The sequence below is a fragment of the Osmerus mordax genome, chromosome 11, assembly GCF_038355195.1.
Source record: "Osmerus mordax isolate fOsmMor3 chromosome 11, fOsmMor3.pri, whole genome shotgun sequence".
In the NCBI taxonomy this organism is placed as follows: domain Eukaryota; kingdom Metazoa; phylum Chordata; class Actinopteri; order Osmeriformes; family Osmeridae; genus Osmerus; species Osmerus mordax.
The window spans coordinates 1,393,960-1,416,096 of record NC_090060.1 but is presented as its reverse complement, the minus strand read 5'-3'; the positions used below and the strand labels follow the sequence as shown (position 1 = coordinate 1,416,096).

General features: G+C 47.2%; 18 non-coding genes across 18 annotated transcripts; all 18 read left to right on the top strand.

The window, feature by feature from the left end:
- The first annotated feature begins 2,040 nt into the window (after positions 1-2,040).
- Positions 2,041-2,122, top strand: trnas-gcu (transfer RNA serine (anticodon GCU)). Its single transcript has one exon. It is a non-coding gene; the product is annotated as a tRNA-Ser (tRNA).
- Positions 2,123-4,796: 2,674 nt separating this feature from the next.
- Positions 4,797-4,878, top strand: trnas-gcu (transfer RNA serine (anticodon GCU)). The gene has a single exon. It is a non-coding gene; the product is annotated as a tRNA-Ser (tRNA).
- A 233-nt stretch (positions 4,879-5,111) lies between these two features.
- trnas-gcu (transfer RNA serine (anticodon GCU)) lies at positions 5,112-5,193 on the top strand. The gene has a single exon. It is a non-coding gene; the product is annotated as a tRNA-Ser (tRNA).
- A 1,459-nt stretch (positions 5,194-6,652) lies between these two features.
- trnas-gcu (transfer RNA serine (anticodon GCU)) lies at positions 6,653-6,734 on the top strand. Its single transcript has one exon. It is a non-coding gene; the product is annotated as a tRNA-Ser (tRNA).
- Positions 6,735-10,025: 3,291 nt separating this feature from the next.
- trnas-gcu (transfer RNA serine (anticodon GCU)) lies at positions 10,026-10,107 on the top strand. The gene has a single exon. It is a non-coding gene; the product is annotated as a tRNA-Ser (tRNA).
- Positions 10,108-11,547: 1,440 nt separating this feature from the next.
- On the top strand, positions 11,548-11,629 carry trnas-gcu (transfer RNA serine (anticodon GCU)). Its single transcript has one exon. It is a non-coding gene; the product is annotated as a tRNA-Ser (tRNA).
- A 233-nt stretch (positions 11,630-11,862) lies between these two features.
- trnas-gcu (transfer RNA serine (anticodon GCU)) lies at positions 11,863-11,944 on the top strand. Its single transcript has one exon. It is a non-coding gene; the product is annotated as a tRNA-Ser (tRNA).
- Positions 11,945-12,469: 525 nt separating this feature from the next.
- Positions 12,470-12,551, top strand: trnas-gcu (transfer RNA serine (anticodon GCU)). Its single transcript has one exon. It is a non-coding gene; the product is annotated as a tRNA-Ser (tRNA).
- Positions 12,552-12,784: 233 nt separating this feature from the next.
- Positions 12,785-12,866, top strand: trnas-gcu (transfer RNA serine (anticodon GCU)). Its single transcript has one exon. It is a non-coding gene; the product is annotated as a tRNA-Ser (tRNA).
- Positions 12,867-13,729: 863 nt separating this feature from the next.
- Positions 13,730-13,811, top strand: trnas-gcu (transfer RNA serine (anticodon GCU)). The gene has a single exon. It is a non-coding gene; the product is annotated as a tRNA-Ser (tRNA).
- A 541-nt stretch (positions 13,812-14,352) lies between these two features.
- On the top strand, positions 14,353-14,434 carry trnas-gcu (transfer RNA serine (anticodon GCU)). Its single transcript has one exon. It is a non-coding gene; the product is annotated as a tRNA-Ser (tRNA).
- A 233-nt stretch (positions 14,435-14,667) lies between these two features.
- trnas-gcu (transfer RNA serine (anticodon GCU)) lies at positions 14,668-14,749 on the top strand. Its single transcript has one exon. It is a non-coding gene; the product is annotated as a tRNA-Ser (tRNA).
- A 541-nt stretch (positions 14,750-15,290) lies between these two features.
- Positions 15,291-15,372, top strand: trnas-gcu (transfer RNA serine (anticodon GCU)). Its single transcript has one exon. It is a non-coding gene; the product is annotated as a tRNA-Ser (tRNA).
- Positions 15,373-17,435: 2,063 nt separating this feature from the next.
- On the top strand, positions 17,436-17,517 carry trnas-gcu (transfer RNA serine (anticodon GCU)). Its single transcript has one exon. It is a non-coding gene; the product is annotated as a tRNA-Ser (tRNA).
- Positions 17,518-18,695: 1,178 nt separating this feature from the next.
- On the top strand, positions 18,696-18,777 carry trnas-gcu (transfer RNA serine (anticodon GCU)). The gene has a single exon. It is a non-coding gene; the product is annotated as a tRNA-Ser (tRNA).
- Positions 18,778-19,325: 548 nt separating this feature from the next.
- Positions 19,326-19,407, top strand: trnas-gcu (transfer RNA serine (anticodon GCU)). Its single transcript has one exon. It is a non-coding gene; the product is annotated as a tRNA-Ser (tRNA).
- A 233-nt stretch (positions 19,408-19,640) lies between these two features.
- On the top strand, positions 19,641-19,722 carry trnas-gcu (transfer RNA serine (anticodon GCU)). The gene has a single exon. It is a non-coding gene; the product is annotated as a tRNA-Ser (tRNA).
- A 541-nt stretch (positions 19,723-20,263) lies between these two features.
- Positions 20,264-20,345, top strand: trnas-gcu (transfer RNA serine (anticodon GCU)). Its single transcript has one exon. It is a non-coding gene; the product is annotated as a tRNA-Ser (tRNA).
- Positions 20,346-22,137: the final 1,792 nt, after the last annotated feature.

Below are 22,137 nucleotides of genomic sequence, written 5' to 3'. Positions count from 1 at the left end.
ATTCTTCTGTCCCTCAACCCTTACTGCTCATATTTAGTACCCCCCTCCACCACTGCCTTTCCAGCAACTCTTTGATTCCTTCCTCAGCTCCTGACAATATTCCTTTTCACAATTGTGCCTGTCGTCACCTGCTTTTCTCCATGTTTTTTGAAATGGAAGGTTCTTTCACCACCGTGGGCCCAGTGCTGTAAATGACGAGGTGGCAGAGTGGTTAAGGCGATGGACTGCTAATTCATTGTGCTCTGCAGGCTTGAGTTCGAATCTCATCCTCGTCGGCAAGTTATCTTTATGACATGTCAATTGAAATTCTTCTGTCCCTCAACCCTTACTGCTCATATTTAGTGCCCCCCTCCACCACTGCCTTTCCAGAAACTCTTTGATTCCTTCCTCAGCTCCTGACTATATTCCTTTTCACAATTGTGCCTGTCGTCACCTGCTTTTCTCCATGTTTTGTGAAATGGAAGGTTCTTTCACCACCGAGGGCCTAGAGCTGTAAATGACGAGGTGGCCGAGTGATTAAGGCGATGTACTGCTAATCCTTTGTGCTCTGCACGCGTGAGTTCGAATCTCATCCTCGTCGGCAAGTTATCTTTATGACATGTCCACTTTTGTCAATTGAAATTCTTCTGTCCCTCAACCCTTACTGCTCATATTTAGTGCCCCCCTCCACCACTGCCTTTCCAGCAACTCTTTGATTCCTTCCTCAGCTCCTGACTATATTCCTTTTCACAATTGTGCCTGGTGTCACCTGCTTTTCTCCATGTTTTGTGAAATGGAAGGTTCTTTCACCACCGAGGGCCTAGTGATGTAAATGACGAGGTGGCAGAGTGGTTAAGGAGATGGACTGCTAATCCTTTGTGCTCTGCACGCGTGAGTTCGAATCTCATCCTCGTCGGCAAGTTATCTTTATGACATGTCCACCTTTGTCAATTGAAATTCTTCTGTCCCTCAAACCTTACTGCTCATATTTAGTGCCCCCCTCCACCACTGCCTTTCCAGCAACTCTTTGATTCCTTCCTCAGCTCCTGACTATATTCCATTTCACAATTGTGCCTGTCGTCACCTGCTTTTCTCCATGTTTTGTGAAATGGAAGGTTCTTTCACCACCGTGGGCCCAGTGCTGTAAATGACGAGGTGGCCGAGTGGTTAAGGCGATGGACTGCTAATCCATTGTGCTCTGCATGCGTTAGTTCGAATCTCATCCTCGTCGGCAAGTTATCTTTATGACATGTCCACCTTTGTCAATTGAAATTCTTCTGTCCCTCAACCCTTAGTGCCCCCCTCCACCACTGCCTTTCCAGCAACTCTTTGATTCCTTCCTCAGCTCCTGACTATATTCCTTTTCACAATTGTGCCTGTCGTCACCTGCTTTTCTCCATGTTTTGTGAAATGGAAGGTTCTTTCACCACCGTGGGCCCAGTGCTGTAAATGACGAGGTGGCCGAGTGATTAAGGCGATGGACTGCTAATCCATTGTGTTCTGCATGCGTGAGTTCGAATCTCATCCTCGTCGGCAAATTATCTTTATGACATGTCCACCTTTGTCAATTGAAATTCTTCTGTCCCTCAACCCTTAGTGCCCCCCTCCACCACTGCCTTTCCAGCAACTCTTTGATTCCTTCCTCAGCTCCTGACTATATTCCTTTTCACAATTGTGCCTGGTGTCACCTGCTTTTCTCCATGTTTTGTGGAATGGAAGGTTCTTTCACCACCGAGGGCCTAGTGATGTAAATGACGAGGTGGCCGAGTGGTTAAGGCGATGGACTGCTAATCCATTGTGCTCTGCACGCGTGAGTTTGAATCTCATCCTCGTCGGCAAGTTATCTTTATGACATGTCCACCTTTGTCAATTGAAATTCTTCTGTCCCTTACTGCTCATATTTAGTGCCCCCCTCCACCACTGCCTTTCCAGAAACTCTTTGATTCCTTCCTCAGCTCCTGACTATATTCCATTTCACAATTGTGCCTATCGTCACCTGCTTTTCTCCATGTTTTGTGAAATGGAAGGTTCTTTCCCCACCGTGGGCCCAGTGCTGTAAATGACGAGGTGGCCGAGTGGTTAAGGCGATGGACTGCTAATCCATTGTGCTCTGCACGCGTGAGTTCGAATCTCATCCTCGTCGGCAAGTTATCTTTATGACATGTCAATTGAAATTCTTCTGTCCCTCAACCCTTACTGCTCATATTTAGTACCCCCCTCCACCACTGCCTTTCCAGCAACTCTTTGATTCCTTCCTCAGCTCCTGACAATATTCCTTTTCACAATTGTGCCTGTCGTCACCTGCTTTTCTCCATGTTTTTTGAAATGGAAGGTTCTTTCACCACCGTGGGCCCAGTGCTGTAAATGACGAGGTGGCAGAGTGGTTAAGGCGATGGACTGCTAATTCATTGTGCTCTGCAGGCTTGAGTTCGAATCTCATCCTCGTCGGCAAGTTATCTTTATGACATGTCAATTGAAATTCTTCTGTCCCTCAACCCTTACTGCTCATATTTAGTGCCCCCCTCCACCACTGCCTTTCCAGAAACTCTTTGATTCCTTCCTCAGCTCCTGACTATATTCCTTTTCACAATTGTGCCTGTCGTCACCTGCTTTTCTCCATGTTTTGTGAAATGGAAGGTTCTTTCACCACCGAGGGCCTAGAGCTGTAAATGACGAGGTGGCCGAGTGATTAAGGCGATGTACTGCTAATCCTTTGTGCTCTGCACGCGTGAGTTCGAATCTCATCCTCGTCGGCAAGTTATCTTTATGACATGTCCACTTTTGTCAATTGAAATTCTTCTGTCCCTCAACCCTTACTGCTCATATTTAGTGCCCCCCTCCACCACTGCCTTTCCAGCAACTCTTTGATTCCTTCCTCAGCTCCTGACTATATTCCTTTTCACAATTGTGCCTGGTGTCACCTGCTTTTCTCCATGTTTTGTGAAATGGAAGGTTCTTTCACCACCGAGGGCCTAGTGATGTAAATGACGAGGTGGCAGAGTGGTTAAGGAGATGGACTGCTAATCCTTTGTGCTCTGCACGCGTGAGTTCGAATCTCATCCTCGTCGGCAAGTTATCTTTATGACATGTCCACCTTTGTCAATTGAAATTCTTCTGTCCCTCAAACCTTACTGCTCATATTTAGTGCCCCCCTCCACCACTGCCTTTCCAGCAACTCTTTGATTCCTTCCTCAGCTCCTGACTATATTCCATTTCACAATTGTGCCTGTCGTCACCTGCTTTTCTCCATGTTTTGTGAAATGGAAGGTTCTTTCACCACCGTGGGCCCAGTGCTGTAAATGACGAGGTGGCCGAGTGGTTAAGGCGATGGACTGCTAATCCATTGTGCTCTGCATGCGTTAGTTCGAATCTCATCCTCGTCGGCAAGTTATCTTTATGACATGTCCACCTTTGTCAATTGAAATTCTTCTGTCCCTCAACCCTTAGTGCCCCCCTCCACCACTGCCTTTCCAGCAACTCTTTGATTCCTTCCTCAGCTCCTGACTATATTCCTTTTCACAATTGTGCCTGTCGTCACCTGCTTTTCTCCATGTTTTGTGAAATGGAAGGTTCTTTCACCACCGTGGGCCCAGTGCTGTAAATGACGAGGTGGCCGAGTGATTAAGGCGATGGACTGCTAATCCATTGTGTTCTGCATGCGTGAGTTCGAATCTCATCCTCGTCGGCAAATTATCTTTATGACATGTCCACCTTTGTCAATTGAAATTCTTCTGTCCCTCAACCCTTAGTGCCCCCCTCCACCACTGCCTTTCCAGCAACTCTTTGATTCCTTCCTCAGCTCCTGACTATATTCCTTTTCACAATTGTGCCTGGTGTCACCTGCTTTTCTCCATGTTTTGTGGAATGGAAGGTTCTTTCACCACCGAGGGCCTAGTGATGTAAATGACGAGGTGGCCGAGTGGTTAAGGCGATGGACTGCTAATCCATTGTGCTCTGCACGCGTGAGTTTGAATCTCATCCTCGTCGGCAAGTTATCTTTATGACATGTCCACCTTTGTCAATTGAAATTCTTCTGTCCCTTACTGCTCATATTTAGTGCCCCCCTCCACCACTGCCTTTCCAGAAACTCTTTGATTCCTTCCTCAGCTCCTGACTATATTCCATTTCACAATTGTGCCTATCGTCACCTGCTTTTCTCCATGTTTTGTGAAATGGAAGGTTCTTTCACCACCGTGGGCCCAGTGCTGTAAATGATGAGGTGGCCGAGTGGTTAAGGCGATGGACTGCTAATCCATTGTGCTCTGCATGCGTGAGTTCGAATCTCATCCTCGTCGGCAAGTTATCTTTATGACATGTCCACCTTTGTCAATTGAAATTCTTCTGTCCCTCAACCCTTAGTGCCCCCCTCCACCACTGCCTTTCCAGCAACTCTTTGATTCCTTCCTCAGCTCCTGACTATATTCTTTTTCACAATTGTGCCTGTCGTCACCTGCTTTTCTCCATGTTTTGTGAAATGGAAGGTTCTTTAACCAGCGTGGGCCCAGTGCTGTAAATGACGAGGTGGCCGAGTGGTTAAGGCGATGGACTGCTAATCCATTGTGCTCTGCATGCGTTAGTTCGAATCTCATCCTCGTCGGCAAGTTATCTTTATGACATGTCCACCTTTGTCAATTGAAATTCTTCTGTCCCTCAACCCTTAGTGCCCCCCTCCACCACTGCCTTTCCAGAAACTCTTTGATTCCTTCCTCAGCTCCTGACTATATTCCTTTTCACAATTGTGCCTGTCGTCACCTGCTTTTCTCCATGTTTTGTGAAATGGAAGGTTCTTTCACCACCGTGGGCCCAGTGCTGTAAATGACGAGGTGGCCGAGTGGTTAAGGCGATGGACTGCTAATCCATTGTGCTCTGCACGCGTGAGTTCGAATCTCATCCTCGTCGGCAAGTTATCTTTACGACATGTCCACCTTTGTCAATTGAAATTCTTCTGTCCCTCAACCCTTACTGCTCATATTTAGTGCCCCCCTCCACCACTGCCTTTCCAGAAACTCTTTGATTCCTTCCTCAGCTCCTGACTATATTCCATTTCACAATTGTGCCTATCGTCACCTGCTTTTCTCCATGTTTTGTGAAATGGAAGGTTCTTTCACCACCGTGGGCTTAGTTCTGTGAATGACGAGGTGGCCGAGTGGTTAAGGCGATGGACTGCTAATCCATTGTGCTCTGCACGCGTGAGTTCGAATCTCATCCTCGTCGGCAAGTTATCTTTATGACATGTCCACCTTTGTCAATTGAAATTCTTCTGTCCCTCAACCCTTACTGCTCATATTTAGTGCCCCCCTCCACCACTGCCTTTCCAGCAACTCTTTGATTCCTTCCTCAGCTCCTGACTATATTCCTTTTCACAATTGTGCCTGTCGTCACCTGCTTTTCTCCATGTTTTGTGAAATGGAAGGTTCTTTCAACACCGTGGGCCCAGTGCTTTAAATGACGAGGTGGCCGATTGGTTAAGGCGATGGACTGCTAATCCGTTGTGCTCTGCACGCGTGAGTTTGAATCTCATCCTCTTCGGCAAGTTATCTTTATGACATGTCCACCTTTGTCAATTGAAATTCTTCTGTCCCTTACTGCTCATATTTAGTGCCCCCCTCCACCACTGCCTTTCCAGAAACTCTTTGATTCCTTCTTCAGCTCCTGACTATATTCCATTTCACAATTGTGCCTATCGTCACCTGCTTTTCTCCATGTTTTGTGGAATGGAAGGTTCTTTCACCACCGAGGGCCTAGTGATGTAAATGACGAGGTGGCCGAGTGGTTAAGGCGATGGACTGCTAATCCATTGTGCTCTGCACGCGTGAGTTTGAATCTCATCCTCGTCGGCAAGTTATCTTTATGACATGTCCACCTTTGTCAATTGAAATTCTTCTGTCCCTTACTGCTCATATTTAGTGCCCCCCTCCACCACTGCCTTTCCAGAAACTCTTTGATTCCTTCCTCAGCTCCTGACTATATTCCATTTCACAATTGTGCCTATCGTCACCTGCTTTTCTCCATGTTTTGTGAAATGGAAGGTTCTTTCCCCACCGTGGGCCCAGTGCTGTAAATGACGAGGTGGCCGAGTGATTAAGGCGATGGACTGCTAATCCATTGTGTTCTGCATGCGTGAGTTCGAATCTCATCCTCGTCGGCAAATTATCTTTATGACATGTCCACCTTTGTCAATTGAAATTCTTCTGTCCCTCAACCCTTAGTGCCCCCCTCCACCACTGCCTTTCCAGCAACTCTTTGATTCCTTCCTCAGCTCCTGACTATATTCCTTTTCACAATTGTGCCTGGTGTCACCTGCTTTTCTCCATGTTTTGTGGAATGGAAGGTTCTTTCACCACCGAGGGCCTAGTGATGTAAATGACGAGGTGGCCGAGTGGTTAAGGCGATGGACTGCTAATCCATTGTGCTCTGCACGCGTGAGTTTGAATCTCATCCTCGTCGGCAAGTTATCTTTATGACATGTCCACCTTTGTCAATTGAAATTCTTCTGTCCCTTACTGCTCATATTTAGTGCCCCCCTCCACCACTGCCTTTCCAGAAACTCTTTGATTCCTTCCTCAGCTCCTGACTATATTCCATTTCACAATTGTGCCTATCGTCACCTGCTTTTCTCCATGTTTTGTGAAATGGAAGGTTCTTTCCCCACCGTGGGCCCAGTGCTGTAAATGACGAGGTGGCCGAGTGGTTAAGGCGATGGACTGCTAATCCATTGTGCTCTGCACGCGTGAGTTCGAATCTCATCCTCGTCGGCAAGTTATCTTTATGACATGTCCACCTTTGTCAATTGAAATTCTTCTGTCCCTCAACCCTTACTGCTCATATTTAGTGCCCCCCTCCACCACTGCCTTTCCAGCAACTCTTTGATTCCTTCCTCAGCTCCTGACTATATTCCTTTTCACAATTGTGCCTGTCGTCACCTGCTTTTCTCCATGTTTTGTGAAATGGAAGGTTCTTTCAACACCGTGGGCCCAGTGCTTTAAATGACGAGGTGGCCGATTGGTTAAGGCGATGGACTGCTAATCCGTTGTGCTCTGCACGCGTGAGTTTGAATCTCATCCTCTTCGGCAAGTTATCTTTATGACATGTCCACCTTTGTCAATTGAAATTCTTCTGTCCCTTACTGCTCATATTTAGTGCCCCCCTCCACCACTGCCTTTCCAGAAACTCTTTGATTCCTTCTTCAGCTCCTGACTATATTCCATTTCACAATTGTGCCTATCGTCACCTGCTTTTCTCCATGTTTTGTGAAATGGAAGGTTCTTTCACCACCGTGGGCCCAGTGCTGTAAATGACGAGGTGGCGGAGTGGTTAAGCCGATGGACTGCTAATCCGTTGTGCTCTGCACGCGTGAGTTCGAATCTCATCCTCGTCGGCAAGTTATCTATATGACATGTCCACCTTTGTCAGTTGAAATTCTTCTGTCCCTCAACCCTTAGTGCCCCCCTCCACCACTGCCTTTCCAGCAACTCTTTGATTCCTTCCTCAGCTCCTGACTATATTCCTTTTCACAATTGTGCCTGGTGTCACCTGCTTTTCTCCATGTTTTGTGAAATGGAAGGTTCTTTCACCACCGTGGGCCCAGTGCTGTAAATGACGAGGTGGCCGAGTGATTAAGGCGATGGACTGCTAATCCATTGTGTTCTGCATGCGTGAGTTCGAATCTCATCCTCGTCGGCAAATTATCTTTATGACATGTCCACCTTTGTCAATTGAAATTCTTCTGTCCCTCAACCCTTAGTGCCCCCCTCCACCACTGCCTTTCCAGCAACTCTTTGATTCCTTCCTCAGCTCCTGACTATATTCCTTTTCACAATTGTGCCTGGTGTCACCTGCTTTTCTCCATGTTTTGTGAAATGGAAGGTTCTTTCACCACCGTGGGCCCAGTGCTGTAAATGACGAGGTGGCCGAGTGATTAAGGCGATGGACTGCTAATCCATTGTGCTCTGCATGCGTGAGTTCGAATCTCATCCTCGTCGGCAAATTATCTTTATGACATGTCCACCTTTGTCAATTGAAATTCTTCTGTCCCTTACTGCTCATATTTAGTGCCCCCCTCCACCACTGCCTTTCCAGAAACTCTTTGATTCCTTCTTCAGCTCCTGACTATATTCCATTTCACAATTGTGCCTATCGTCACCTGCTTTTCTCCATGTTTTGTGAAATGGAAGGTTCTTTCACCACCGTGGGCCCAGTGCTGTAAATGACGAGGTGGCGGAGTGGTTAAGCCGATGGACTGCTAATCCGTTGTGCTCTGCACGCGTGAGTTCGAATCTCATCCTCGTCGGCAAGTTATCTATATGACATGTCCACCTTTGTCAGTTGAAATTCTTCTGTCCCTCAACCCTTAGTGCCCCCCTCCACCACTGCCTTTCCAGCAACTCTTTGATTCCTTCCTCAGCTCCTGACTATATTCCTTTTCACAATTGTGCCTGGTGTCACCTGCTTTTCTCCATGTTTTGTGAAATGGAAGGTTCTTTCACCACCGTGGGCCCAGTGCTGTAAATGACGAGGTGGCCGAGTGATTAAGGCGATGGACTGCTAATCCATTGTGTTCTGCATGCGTGAGTTCGAATCTCATCCTCGTCGGCAAATTATCTTTATGACATGTCCACCTTTGTCAATTGAAATTCTTCTGTCCCTCAACCCTTAGTGCCCCCCTCCACCACTGCCTTTCCAGCAACTCTTTGATTCCTTCCTCAGCTCCTGACTATATTCCTTTTCACAATTGTGCCTGGTGTCACCTGCTTTTCTCCATGTTTTGTGAAATGGAAGGTTCTTTCACCACCGTGGGCCCAGTGCTGTAAATGACGAGGTGGCCGAGTGATTAAGGCGATGGACTGCTAATCCATTGTGCTCTGCATGCGTGAGTTCGAATCTCATCCTCGTCGGCAAATTATCTTTATGACATGTCCACCTTTGTCAATTGAAATTCTTCTGTCCCTCAACCCTTAGTGCCCCCCTCCACCACTGCCTTTCCAGCAACTCTTTGATTCCTTCCTCAGCTCCTGACTATATTCCTTTTCACAATTGTGCCTGGTGTCACCTGCTTTTCTCCATGTTTTGTGGAATGGAAGGTTCTTTCACCACCGAGGGCCTAGTGATGTAAATGACGAGGTGGCCGAGTGGTTAAGGAGATGGACTGCTAATCCTTTGTGCTCTGCGCGCGTGAGTTCGAATCTCATACTCGTCGGCAAGTTATCTTTATGACATGTCCACCTTTTTCAATTGAAATTCTTTTGTCCCTCAACCCTTACTGCTCATATTTAGTGCCCCCCTCCACCACTGCCTTTCCAGCAACTCTTTGATTCCTTCCTCAGCTCCTGACTATATTCCATTTCACAATTGTGCCTGTCGTCACCTGCTTTTCTCCATGTTTTGTGAAATGGAAGGTTCTTTCACCACCGTGGGCCCAGTGTTGTAAATGACGAGGTGGCCGAGTGGTTAAGGCGATGGACTGCTAATCCATTGTGCTCTGCATGCGTTAGTTCGAATCTCATCCTCGTCGGCAAGTTATCTTTATGACATGTCCACCTTTGTCAATTGAAATTCTTCTGTCCCTCAACCCTTAGTGCCCCCCTCCACCACTGCCTTTCCAGCAACTCTTTGATTCCTTCCTCAGCTCCTGACTATATTCCTTTTCACAATTGTGCCTGGTGTCACCTGCTTTTCTCCATGTTTTGTGAAATGGAAGGTTCTTTCACCACCGAGGGCCTAGTGATGTAAATGACGAGGTGGCCGAGTGGTTAAGGAGATGGACTGCTAATCCTTTGTGCTCTGCACGCGTGAGTTCGAATCTCATCCTCGTCGGCAAGTTATCTTTATGACATGTCCACCTTTGTCAATTGAAATTCTTCTGTCCCTCAAACCTTACTGCTCATATTTAGTGCCCCCCTCCACCACTGCCTTTCCAGAAACTCTTTGATTCCTTCCTCAGCTCCTGACTATATTCCATTTCACAATTGTGCCTATCGTCACCTGCTTTTCTCCATGTTTTGTGAAATGGAAGGTTCTTTCACCACCATGGGCCCAGTGCTGTGAATGACGAGGTGGCCGAGTGGTTAAGGCGATGGACTGCTAATCCATTGTGCTCTGCACGCGTGAGTTCGAATCTCATCCTCGTCGGCAAGTTATCTTTATGACATGTCCACCTTTGTCAATTGAAATTCTTCTGTCCCTTTCTGCTCATATTTAGTGCCCCCCTCCACCACTGCCTTTCCAGAAACTCTTTGATTCCTTCCTCAGCTCCTGACTATATTCCTTTTCACAATTGTGCCTGTCGTCACCTGCTTTTCTCCATGTTTTGTGAAATGGAAGGTTCTTTCACCACCGTGGGCCCAGTGCTGTAAATGACGAGGTGGCCGAGTGATTAAGGCGATGGACTGCTAATCCATTGTGTTCTGCATGCGTGAGTTCGAATCTCATCCTCGTCGGCAAATTATCTTTATGACATGTCCACCTTTGTCAATTGAAATTCTTCTGTCCCTCAACCCTTAGTGCCCCCCTCCACCACTGCCTTTCCAGCAACTCTTTGATTCCTTCCTCAGCTCCTGACTATATTCCTTTTCACAATTGTGCCTGGTGTCACCTGCTTTTCTCCATGTTTTGTGGAATGGAAGGTTCTTTCACCACCGAGGGCCTAGTGATGTAAATGACGAGGTGGCCGAGTGGTTAAGGCGATGGACTGCTAATCCATTGTGCTCTGCACGCGTGAGTTTGAATCTCATCCTCGTCGGCAAGTTATCTTTATGACATGTCCACCTTTGTCAATTGAAATTCTTCTGTCCCTTACTGCTCATATTTAGTGCCCCCCTCCACCACTGCCTTTCCAGAAACTCTTTGATTCCTTCCTCAGCTCCTGACTATATTCCATTTCACAATTGTGCCTATCGTCACCTGCTTTTCTCCATGTTTTGTGAAATGGAAGGTTCTTTCACCACCGTGGGCCCAGTGCTGTAAATGATGAGGTGGCCGAGTGGTTAAGGCGATGGACTGCTAATCCATTGTGCTCTGCATGCGTGAGTTCGAATCTCATCCTCGTCGGCAAGTTATCTTTATGACATGTCCACCTTTGTCAATTGAAATTCTTCTGTCCCTCAACCCTTAGTGCCCCCCTCCACCACTGCCTTTCCAGCAACTCTTTGATTCCTTCCTCAGCTCCTGACTATATTCTTTTTCACAATTGTGCCTGTCGTCACCTGCTTTTCTCCATGTTTTGTGAAATGGAAGGTTCTTTCACCAGCGTGGGCCCAGTGCTGTAAATGACGAGGTGGCCGAGTGGTTAAGGCGATGGACTGCTAATCCATTGTGCTCTGCATGCGTTAGTTCGAATCTCATCCTCGTCGGCAAGTTATCTTTATGACATGTCCACCTTTGTCAATTGAAATTCTTCTGTCCCTCAACGCTTAGTGCCCCCCTCCACCACTGCCTTTCCAGAAACTCTTTGATTCCTTCCTCAGCTCCTGACTATATTCCTTTTCACAATTGTGCCTGTCGTCACCTGCTTTTCTCCATGTTTTGTGAAATGGAAGGTTCTTTCACCACCGTGGGCCCAGTGCTGTAAATGACGAGGTGGCCGAGTGGTTAAGGCGATGGACTGCTAATCCATTGTGCTCTGCACGCGTGAGTTCGAATCTCATCCTCGTCGGCAAGTTATCTTTACGACATGTCCACCTTTGTCAATTGAAATTCTTCTGTCCCTCAACCCTTACTGCTCATATTTAGTGCCCCCCTCCACCACTGCCTTTCCAGAAACTCTTTGATTCCTTCCTCAGCTCCTGACTATATTCCATTTCACAATTGTGCCTATCGTCACCTGCTTTTCTCCATGTTTTGTGAAATGGAAGGTTCTTTCACCACCGTGGGCTTAGTTCTGTGAATGACGAGGTGGCCGAGTGGTTAAGGCGATGGACTGCTAATCCATTGTGCTCTGCACGCGTGAGTTCGAATCTCATCCTCGTCGGCAAGTTATCTTTATGACATGTCCACCTTTGTCAATTGAAATTCTTCTGTCCCTCAACCCTTACTGCTCATATTTAGTGCCCCCCTCCACCACTGCCTTTCCAGCAACTCTTTGATTCCTTCCTCAGCTCCTGACTATATTCCTTTTCACAATTGTGCCTGTCGTCACCTGCTTTTCTCCATGTTTTGTGAAATGGAAGGTTCTTTCAACACCGTGGGCCCAGTGCTTTAAATGACGAGGTGGCCGATTGGTTAAGGCGATGGACTGCTAATCCGTTGTGCTCTGCATGCGTGAGTTCGAATCTCATCCTCGTCGGCAAATTATCTTTATGACATGTCAATTGAAATTCTTCTGTCCCTCAACCCTTAGTGCCCCCCTCCACCACTGCCTTTCCAGCAACTCTTTGATTCCTTCCTCAGCTCCTGACTATATTCCATTTCACAATTGTGCCTGTCGTCACCTGCTTTTCTCCATGTTTTGTGAAATGGAAGGTTCTTTCACCACTGTGGGCCAAGTGCTGTTAATGACGAGGTGGCCGAGTGGTTAAGGCGATGGACTGCTAATCCATTGTGCTCTGCACGCGTGAGTTCGAATCTCATCCTCGTCGGCAAGTTATCTTTACGACATGTCCACCTTTGTCAATTGAAATTCTTCTGTCCCTCAACCCTTACTGCTCATATTTAGTGCCCCCCTCCACCACTGCCTTTCCAGAAACTCTTTGATTCCTTCCTCAGCTCCTGACTATATTCCATTTCACAATTGTGCCTATCGTCACCTGCTTTTCTCCATGTTTTGTGAAATGGAAGGTTCTTTCACCACCGTGGGCTTAGTTCTGTGAATGACGAGGTGGCCGAGTGGTTAAGGCGATGGACTGCTAATCCATTGTGCTCTGCACGCGTGAGTTCGAATCTCATCCTCGTCGGCAAGTTATCTTTATGACATGTCCACCTTTGTCAATTGAAATTCTTCTGTCCCTCAACCCTTACTGCTCATATTTAGTGCCCCCCTCCACCACTGCCTTTCCAGAAACTCTTTGATTCCTTCCTCAGCTCCTGACTATATTCCATTTCACAATTGTGCCTATCGTCACCTGCTTTTCTCCATGTTTTGTGAAATGGAAGGTTCTTTCACCACCGTGGGCCCAGTGCTGTGAATGACGAGGTGGCCGAGTGGTTAAGGCGATGGACTGCTAATCCATTGTGCTCTGCACGCGTGAGTTTGAATCTCATCCTCGTCGGCAAGTTATCTTTATGACATGTCCACCTTTGTCAATTGAAATTCTTCTGTCCCTCAACCCTTACTGCTCATATTTAGTGCCCCCCTCCACCACTGCCTTTCCAGAAACTCTTTGATTCCTTCCTCAGCTCCTGACTATATTCCATTTCACAATTGTGCCTATCGTCACCTGCTTTTCTCCATGTTTTGTGAAATGGAAGGTTCTTTCACCACCGTGGGCCCAGTGCTGTGAATGACGAGGTGGCCGAATGGTTAAGGCGATGGACTGCTAATCCATTGTGCTCTGCACGCGTGAGTTTGAATCTCATCCTCGTCGGCAAGTTATCTTTATGACATGTCCACCTTTGTCAATTGAAATTCTTCTGTCCCTCAACCCTTACTGCTCATATTTAGTGCCCCCCTCCACCACTGCCTTTCCAGAAACTCTTTGATTCCTTCCTCAGCTCCTGACTATATTCCATTTCACAATTGTGCCTATCGTCACCTGCTTTTCTCCATGTTTTGTGAAATGGAAGGTTCTTTCACCACCGTGGGCCCAGTGCTGTAAATGACGAGGTGGCCGAGTGGTTAAGGCGATGGACTGCTAATCCATTGTGCTCTGCACGCGTGAGTTCGAATCTCATCCTCGTCGGCAAGTTATCTTTATGACATGTCCACCTATGTCAATTGAAATTCTTCTGTCCCTTACTGCTCATATTTAGTGCCCCCCTCCACCACTGCCTTTCCAGCAACTCTTTGATTCCTTCCTCAGCTCCTGACTATATTCTTTTTCACAATTGTGCCTGTCGTCACCTGCTTTTCTCCATGTTTTGTGAAATGGAAGGTTCTTTCACCACTGTGGGCCAAGTGCTGTTAATGACGAGGTGGCCGAGTGGTTAAGGCGATGGACTGCTAATCCATTGTGCTCTGCACGCGTGAGTTTGAATCTCATCCTCGTCGGCAAGTTATCTTTATGACATGTCCACCTTTGTCAATTGAAATTCTTCTGTCCCTCAACCCTTACTGCTCATATTTAGTGCCCCCCTCCACCACTGCCTTTCCAGCAACTCTTTGATTCCTTCCTCAGCTCCTGACTATATTCCATTTCACAATTGTGCCTGTCGTCACCTGCTTTTCTCCATGTTTTGTGAAATGGAAGGTTCTTTCACCACTGTGGGCCAAGTGCTGTTAATGACGAGGTGGCCGAGTGGTTAAGGCGATGGACTGCTAATCCATTGTGCTCTGCACGCGTGAGTTCGAATCTCATCCTCGTCGGCAAGTTATCTTTACGACATGTCCACCTTTGTCAATTGAAATTCTTCTGTCCCTCAACCCTTACTGCTCATATTTAGTGCCCCCCTCCACCACTGCCTTTCCAGAAACTCTTTGATTCCTTCCTCAGCTCCTGACTATATTCCATTTCACAATTGTGCCTATCGTCACCTGCTTTTCTCCATGTTTTGTGAAATGGAAGGTTCTTTCACCACCGTGGGCCCAGTGCTGTGAATGACGAGGTGGCCGAGTGGTTAAGGCGATGGACTGCTAATCCATTGTGCTCTGCACGCGTGAGTTCGAATCTCATCCTCGTCGGCAAGTTATCTTTATGACATGTCCACCTTTGTCAATTGAAATTCTTCTGTCCCTTTCTGCTCATATTTAGTGCCCCCCTCCACCACTGCCTTTCCAGAAACTCTTTGATTCCTTCCTCAGCTCCTGACTATATTCCATTTCACAATTGTGCCTATCGTCACCTGCTTTTCTCCATGTTTTGTGAAATGGAAGGTTCTTTCACCACCGTGGGCCCAGTGCTGTAAATGACGAGGTGGCCGAGTGGTTAAGCCGATGTACTGCTAATCCTTTGTGCTCTGCACTCGTGAGTTCGAATCTCATCCTCGTCGGCAAGTTATCTTTATGACATGTCCACCTTTGTCAATTGAAATTCTTCTGTCCCTCAACCCTTACTGCTCATATTTAGTGCCCCCCTCCACCACTGCCTTTCCAGCAACTCTTTGATTCCTTCCTCAGCTCCTGACTATATTCCTTTTCACAATTTTGCCTATCGTCACCTGCTTTTCTCCATGTTTTGTGAAATGGAAGGTTCTTTCACCCCCGTGGGCCCAGTGCTGTAAATGACGAGGTGGCCGAGTGGTTAAGGCGATGGACTGCTAATCCATTGTGCTCTGCACGCGTGAGTTCGAATCTCATCCTCGTCGGCAAGTTATCTTTATGACATGTCCACCTTTGTCAATTGAAATTCTTCTGTCCCTTACTGCTCATATTTAGTGCCCCCCTCCACCACTGCCTTTCCAGAAACTCTTTGATTCCTTCCTCAGCTCCTGACTATATTCCATTTCACAATTGTGCCTATCGTCACCTGCTTTTCTCCATGTTTTGTGAAATGGAAGGTTCTTTCACCACCGTGGGCCCAGTGCTGTAAATGACGAGGTGGCCGAGTGGTTAAGCCGATGGACTGCTAATCGTTTGTGCTCTGCACGCGTGAGTTCGAATCTCATCCTCGTCGGCAAGTTATCTATATGACATGTCCACCTTTGTCAGTTGAAATTCTTCTGTCCCTCAACCCTTAGTGCCCCCCTCCACCACTGCCTTTCCAGCAACTCTTTGATTCCTTCCTCAGCTCCTGACTATATTCCTTTTCACAATTGTGCCTGGTGTCACCTGCTTTTCTCCATGTTTTGTGAAATGGAAGGTTCTTTCACCACCGAGGGCCTAGTGATGTAAATGACGAGGTGGCCGAGTGGTTAAGGAGATGGACTGCTAATCCTTTGTGCTCTGCACGCGTGAGTTCGAATCTCATCCTCGTCGGCAAGTTATCTTTATGACATGTCCACCTTTGTCAATTGAAATTCTTCTGTCCCTCAACCCTTACTGCTCATATTTAGTGCCCCCCTCCACCACTGCCTTTCCAGCAACTCTTTGATTCCTTCCTCAGCTCCTGACTATATTCTTTTTCACAATTGTGCCTATCGTCACCTGCTTTTCTCCATGTTTTGTGAAATGGAAGGTACTTTCACCACCGTGGGCCAAGCGCTGTTAATGACGAGGTGGCCGAGTGGTTAAGGCGATGGACTGCTAATTCATTGTGCTCTGCACGCGTGAGTTCGAATCTCATCCTTGTCGGCAAGTTATCTTTATGACATGTCCACCTTTGTCAATTGAAATTCTTCTGTCCCTCAACCCTTGGTGCCCCCCTCCACCACTGCTTTTCCAGAAACTCTTTGATTCCTTCCTCAGCTCCTGACTATATTCCATTTCACAATTGTGCCTATCGTCACCTGCTTTTCTCCATGTTTTGTGAAATGGAAGGTTCTTTCACCACCGTGGGCCCAGTGCTGTAAATGACGAGGTGGCCGAGTGGTTAAGGCGATGGACTGCTAATCCATTGTGCTCTGCACGCGTGAGTTTGAATCTCATCCTCGTCGGGAAGTTATCTTTATGACATGTCCACCTTTGTCAATTGAAATTCTTCTGTCCCTTACTGCTCATATTTAGTGCCCCCCTCCACCACTGCCTTTCCAGAAACTCTTTGATTCCTTCCTCAGCTCCTGACTATATTCCATTTCACAATTGTGCCTATCGTCACCTGCTTTTCTCCATGTTTTGTGAAATGGAAGGTTCTTTCACCACCGTGGGCCCAGTGCTGTAAATTACGAGGTGGCCGAGTGGTTAAGGCGATGGACTGCTAATCCATTGTGCTCTGCACGCGTGAGTTCGAATCTCATCCTCGTCTGCAAGTTATCTTTATGACATGTCCACCTTTGTCAATTGAAATTCTTCTGTCCCTCAACCCTTAGTGCCCCCCTCCACCACTGCCTTTCCAGCAACTCTTTGATTCCTTCCTCAGCTCCTGACTATATTCCTTTTCACAATTGTGCCTGTCGTCACCTGCTTTTCTCCATGTTTTGTGAAATGGAAGGTTCTTTCAACACCGTGGGCCCAGTGCTGTAAATGACGAGGTGGCCGATTGGTTAAGGCGATGGACTGCTAATCCATTGTGCTCTGCACGCGTGAGTTTGAATCTCATCCTCGTCGGCAAGTTATCTTTATGACATGTCCACCTTTGTCAATTGAAATTCTTCTGTCCCTTACTGCTCATATTTAGTGCCCCCCTCCACCACTGCCTTTCCAGAAACTCTTTGATTCCTTCCTCAGCTCCTGACTATATTCCATTTCACAATTGTGCCTATCGTCACCTGCTTTTCTCCATGTTTTGTGAAATGGAAGGTTCTTTCACCACCGTGGGCCCAGTGCTTTGAATGACGAGGTGGCCGAGTGGTTAAGGCGATGGACTGCTAATCCATTGTGCTCTGCACGCGTGAGTTCGAATCTCATCCTCGTCGGCAAGTTATCTTTATGACATGTCCACCTTTGTCAATTGAAATTCTTCTGTCCCTCAACCCTTACTGCTCATATTTAGTGCCCCCCTCCACCACTGCCTTTCCAGAAACTCTTTGATTCCTTCCTCAGCTCCTGACTATATTCCATTTCACAATTGTGCCTATCGTCACCTGCTTTTCTCCATGTTTTGTGAAATGGAAGGTTCTTTCACCACCGTGGGCCCAGTGCTGTGAATGACGAGGTGGCCGAGTGGTTAAGGCGATGGACTGCTAATCCATTGTGCTCTGCACGCGTGAGTTGGAATCTCATCCTCGTCGGCAAGTTATCTTTATGACATGTCCACCTTTGTCAATTGAAATTCTTCTGTCCCTCAACCCTTACTGCTCATATTTAGTGCCCCCCTCCACCACTGCCTTTCCAGCAACTCTTTGATTCCTTCCTCAGCTCCTGACTATATTCCATTTCACAATTGTGCCTATCGTCACCTGCTTTTCTCCTTGTTTTGTGAAATGGAAGGTTCTTTCACCACCATGGGCCCAGTGCTGTGAATGACGAGGTGGCCGAGTGGTTAAGGCGATGGACTGCTAATCCATTGTGCTCTGCACGCGTGAGTTGGAATCTCATCCTCGTCGGCAAGTTATCTTTATGACATGTCCACCTTTGTCAATTGAAATTCTTCTGTCCCTCAACCCTTACTGCTCATATTTAGTGCCCCCCTCCACCACTGCCTTTCCAGCAACTCTTTGATTCCTTCCTCAGCTCCTGACTATATTCCATTTCACAATTTTGCCTGTCGTCACCTGCTTTTCTCCATGTTTTGTGAAATGGAAGGTTCTTTCACCACCGTGGGCCCAGTGCTTTGAATGACGAGGTGGCCGAGTGGTTAAGGAGATGGACTGCTAATCCTTTGTGCTCTGCACGCGTGAGTTCGAATCTCATCCTCGTCGGCAAGTTATCTTTATGACATGTCCACCTTTGTCAATTGAAATTCTTCTGTCCCTCAACCCTTACTGCTCATATTTAGTGCCCCCCTCCACCACTGCCTTTCCAGCAACTCTTTGATTCCTTCCTCAGCTCCTGACTATATTCTTTTTCACAATTGTGCCTGTCGTCACCTGCTTTTCTCCATGTTTTGTGAAATGGAAGGTTCTTTCACCCCCGTGGGCCAAGTGCTGTTAATGACGAGGTGGCCGAGTGGTTAAGGCGATGGACTGCTAATCCATTGTGCTCTGCACGCGTGAGTTCGAATCTCATCCTCGTCGGCAAGTTATCTTTATGACATGTCCACCTTTGTCAATTGAAATTCTTCTGTCCCTCAACCCTTACTGCTCATATTTAGTGCCCCCCTCCACCACTGCCTTTCCAGCAACTCTTTGATTCCTTCCTCAGCTCCTGACTATATTCTTTTTCACAATTGTGCCTGTCGTCACCTGCTTTTCTCCATGTTTTGTGAAATGGAAGGTTCTTTCACCACTGTGGGCCAAGTGCTGTTAATGACGAGGTGGCCGAGTGGTTAAGGCGATGGACTGCTAATCCATTGTGCTCTGCACGCGTGAGTTTGAATCTCATCCTCGTCGGCAAGTTATCTTTATGACATGTCCACCTTTGTCAATTGAAATTCTTCTGTCCCTCAACCCTTACTGCTCATATTTAGTGCCCCCCTCCACCACTGCCTTTCCAGCAACTCTTTGATTCCTTCCTCAGCTCCTGACTATATTCCATTTCACAATTGTGCCTGTCGTCACCTGCTTTTCTCCATGTTTTGTGAAATGGAAGGTTCTTTCACCACTGTGGGCCAAGTGCTGTTAATGACGAGGTGGCCGAGTGGTTAAGGCGATGGACTGCTAATCCATTGTGCTCTGCACGCGTGAGTTCGAATCTCATCCTCGTCGGCAAGTTATCTTTACGACATGTCCACCTTTGTCAATTGAAATTCTTCTGTCCCTCAACCCTTACTGCTCATATTTAGTGCCCCCCTCCACCACTGCCTTTCCAGAAACTCTTTGATTCCTTCCTCAGCTCCTGACTATATTCCATTTCACAATTGTGCCTATCGTCACCTGCTTTTCTCCATGTTTTGTGAAATGGAAGGTTCTTTCACCACCGTGGGCCCAGTGCTGTGAATGACGAGGTGGCCGAGTGGTTAAGGCGATGGACTGCTAATCCATTGTGCTCTGCACGCGTGAGTTCGAATCTCATCCTCGTCGGCAAGTTATCTTTATGACATGTCCACCTTTGTCAATTGAAATTCTTCTGTCCCTTTCTGCTCATATTTAGTGCCCCCCTCCACCACTGCCTTTCCAGAAACTCTTTGATTCCTTCCTCAGCTCCTGACTATATTCCATTTCACAATTGTGCCTATCGTCACCTGCTTTTCTCCATGTTTTGTGAAATGGAAGGTTCTTTCACCACCGTGGGCCCAGTGCTGTAAATGACGAGGTGGCCGAGTGGTTAAGCCGATGTACTGCTAATCCTTTGTGCTCTGCACTCGTGAGTTCGAATCTCATCCTCGTCGGCAAGTTATCTTTATGACATGTCCACCTTTGTCAATTGAAATTCTTCTGTCCCTCAACCCTTACTGCTCATATTTAGTGCCCCCCTCCACCACTGCCTTTCCAGCAACTCTTTGATTCCTTCCTCAGCTCCTGACTATATTCCTTTTCACAATTTTGCCTATCGTCACCTGCTTTTCTCCATGTTTTGTGAAATGGAAGGTTCTTTCACCCCCGTGGGCCCAGTGCTGTAAATGACGAGGTGGCCGAGTGGTTAAGGCGATGGACTGCTAATCCATTGTGCTCTGCACGCGTGAGTTCGAATCTCATCCTCGTCGGCAAGTTATCTTTATGACATGTCCACCTTTGTCAATTGAAATTCTTCTGTCCCTTACTGCTCATATTTAGTGCCCCCCTCCACCACTGCCTTTCCAGAAACTCTTTGATTCCTTCCTCAGCTCCTGACTATATTCCATTTCACAATTGTGCCTATCGTCACCTGCTTTTCTCCATGTTTTGTGAAATGGAAGGTTCTTTCACCACCGTGGGCCCAGTGCTGTAAATGACGAGGTGGCCGAGTGGTTAAGCCGATGGACTGCTAATCGGTTGTGCTCTGCACGCGTGAGTTCGAATCTCATCCTCGTCGGCAAGTTATCTATATGACATGTCCACCTTTGTCAGTTGAAATTCTTCTGTCCCTCAACCCTTAGTGCCCCCCTCCACCACTGCCTTTCCAGCAACTCTTTGATTCCTTCCTCAGCTCCTGACTATATTCCTTTTCACAATTGTGCCTGGTGTCACCTGCTTTTCTCCATGTTTTGTGAAATGGAAGGTTCTTTCACCACCGAGGGCCTAGTGATGTAAATGACGAGGTGGCCGAGTGGTTAAGGAGATGGACTGCTAATCCTTTGTGCTCTGCACGCGTGAGTTCGAATCTCATCCTCGTCGGCAAGTTATCTTTATGACATGTCCACCTTTGTCAATTGAAATTCTTCTGTCCCTCAACCCTTACTGCTCATATTTAGTGCCCCCCTCCACCACTGCCTTTCCAGCAACTCTTTGATTCCTTCCTCAGCTCCTGACTATATTCTTTTTCACAATTGTGCCTATCGTCACCTGCTTTTCTCCATGTTTTGTGAAATGGAAGGTACTTTCACCACCGTGGGCCAAGTGCTGTTAATGACGAGGTGGCCGAGTGGTTAAGGCGATGGACTGCTAATTCATTGTGCTCTGCACGCGTGAGTTCGAATCTCATCCTTGTCGGCAAGTTATCTTTATGACATGTCCACCTTTGTCAATTGAAATTCTTCTGTCCCTCAACCCTTGGTGCCCCCCTCCACCACTGCTTTTCCAGAAACTCTTTGATTCCTTCCTCAGCTCCTGACTATATTCCATTTCACAATTGTGCCTATCGTCACCTGCTTTTCTCCATGTTTTGTGAAATGGAAGGTTCTTTCACCACCGTGGGCCCAGTGCTGTAAATGACGAGGTGGCCGAGTGGTTAAGGCGATGGACTGCTAATCCATTGTGCTCTGCACGCGTGAGTTTGAATCTCATCCTCGTCGGGAAGTTATCTTTATGACATGTCCACCTTTGTCAATTGAAATTCTTCTGTCCCTTACTGCTCATATTTAGTGCCCCCCTCCACCACTGCCTTTCCAGAAACTCTTTGATTCCTTCCTCAGCTCCTGACTATATTCCATTTCACAATTGTGCCTATCGTCACCTGCTTTTCTCCATGTTTTGTGAAATGGAAGGTTCTTTCACCACCGTGGGCCCAGTGCTGTAAATTACGAGGTGGCCGAGTGGTTAAGGCGATGGACTGCTAATCCATTGTGCTCTGCACGCGTGAGTTCGAATCTCATCCTCGTCTGCAAGTTATCTTTATGACATGTCCACCTTTGTCAATTGAAATTCTTCTGTCCCTCAACCCTTAGTGCCCCCCTCCACCACTGCCTTTCCAGCAACTCTTTGATTCCTTCCTCAGCTCCTGACTATATTCCTTTTCACAATTGTGCCTGTCGTCACCTGCTTTTCTCCATGTTTTGTGAAATGGAAGGTTCTTTCAACACCGTGGGCCCAGTGCTGTAAATGACGAGGTGGCCGATTGGTTAAGGCGATGGACTGCTA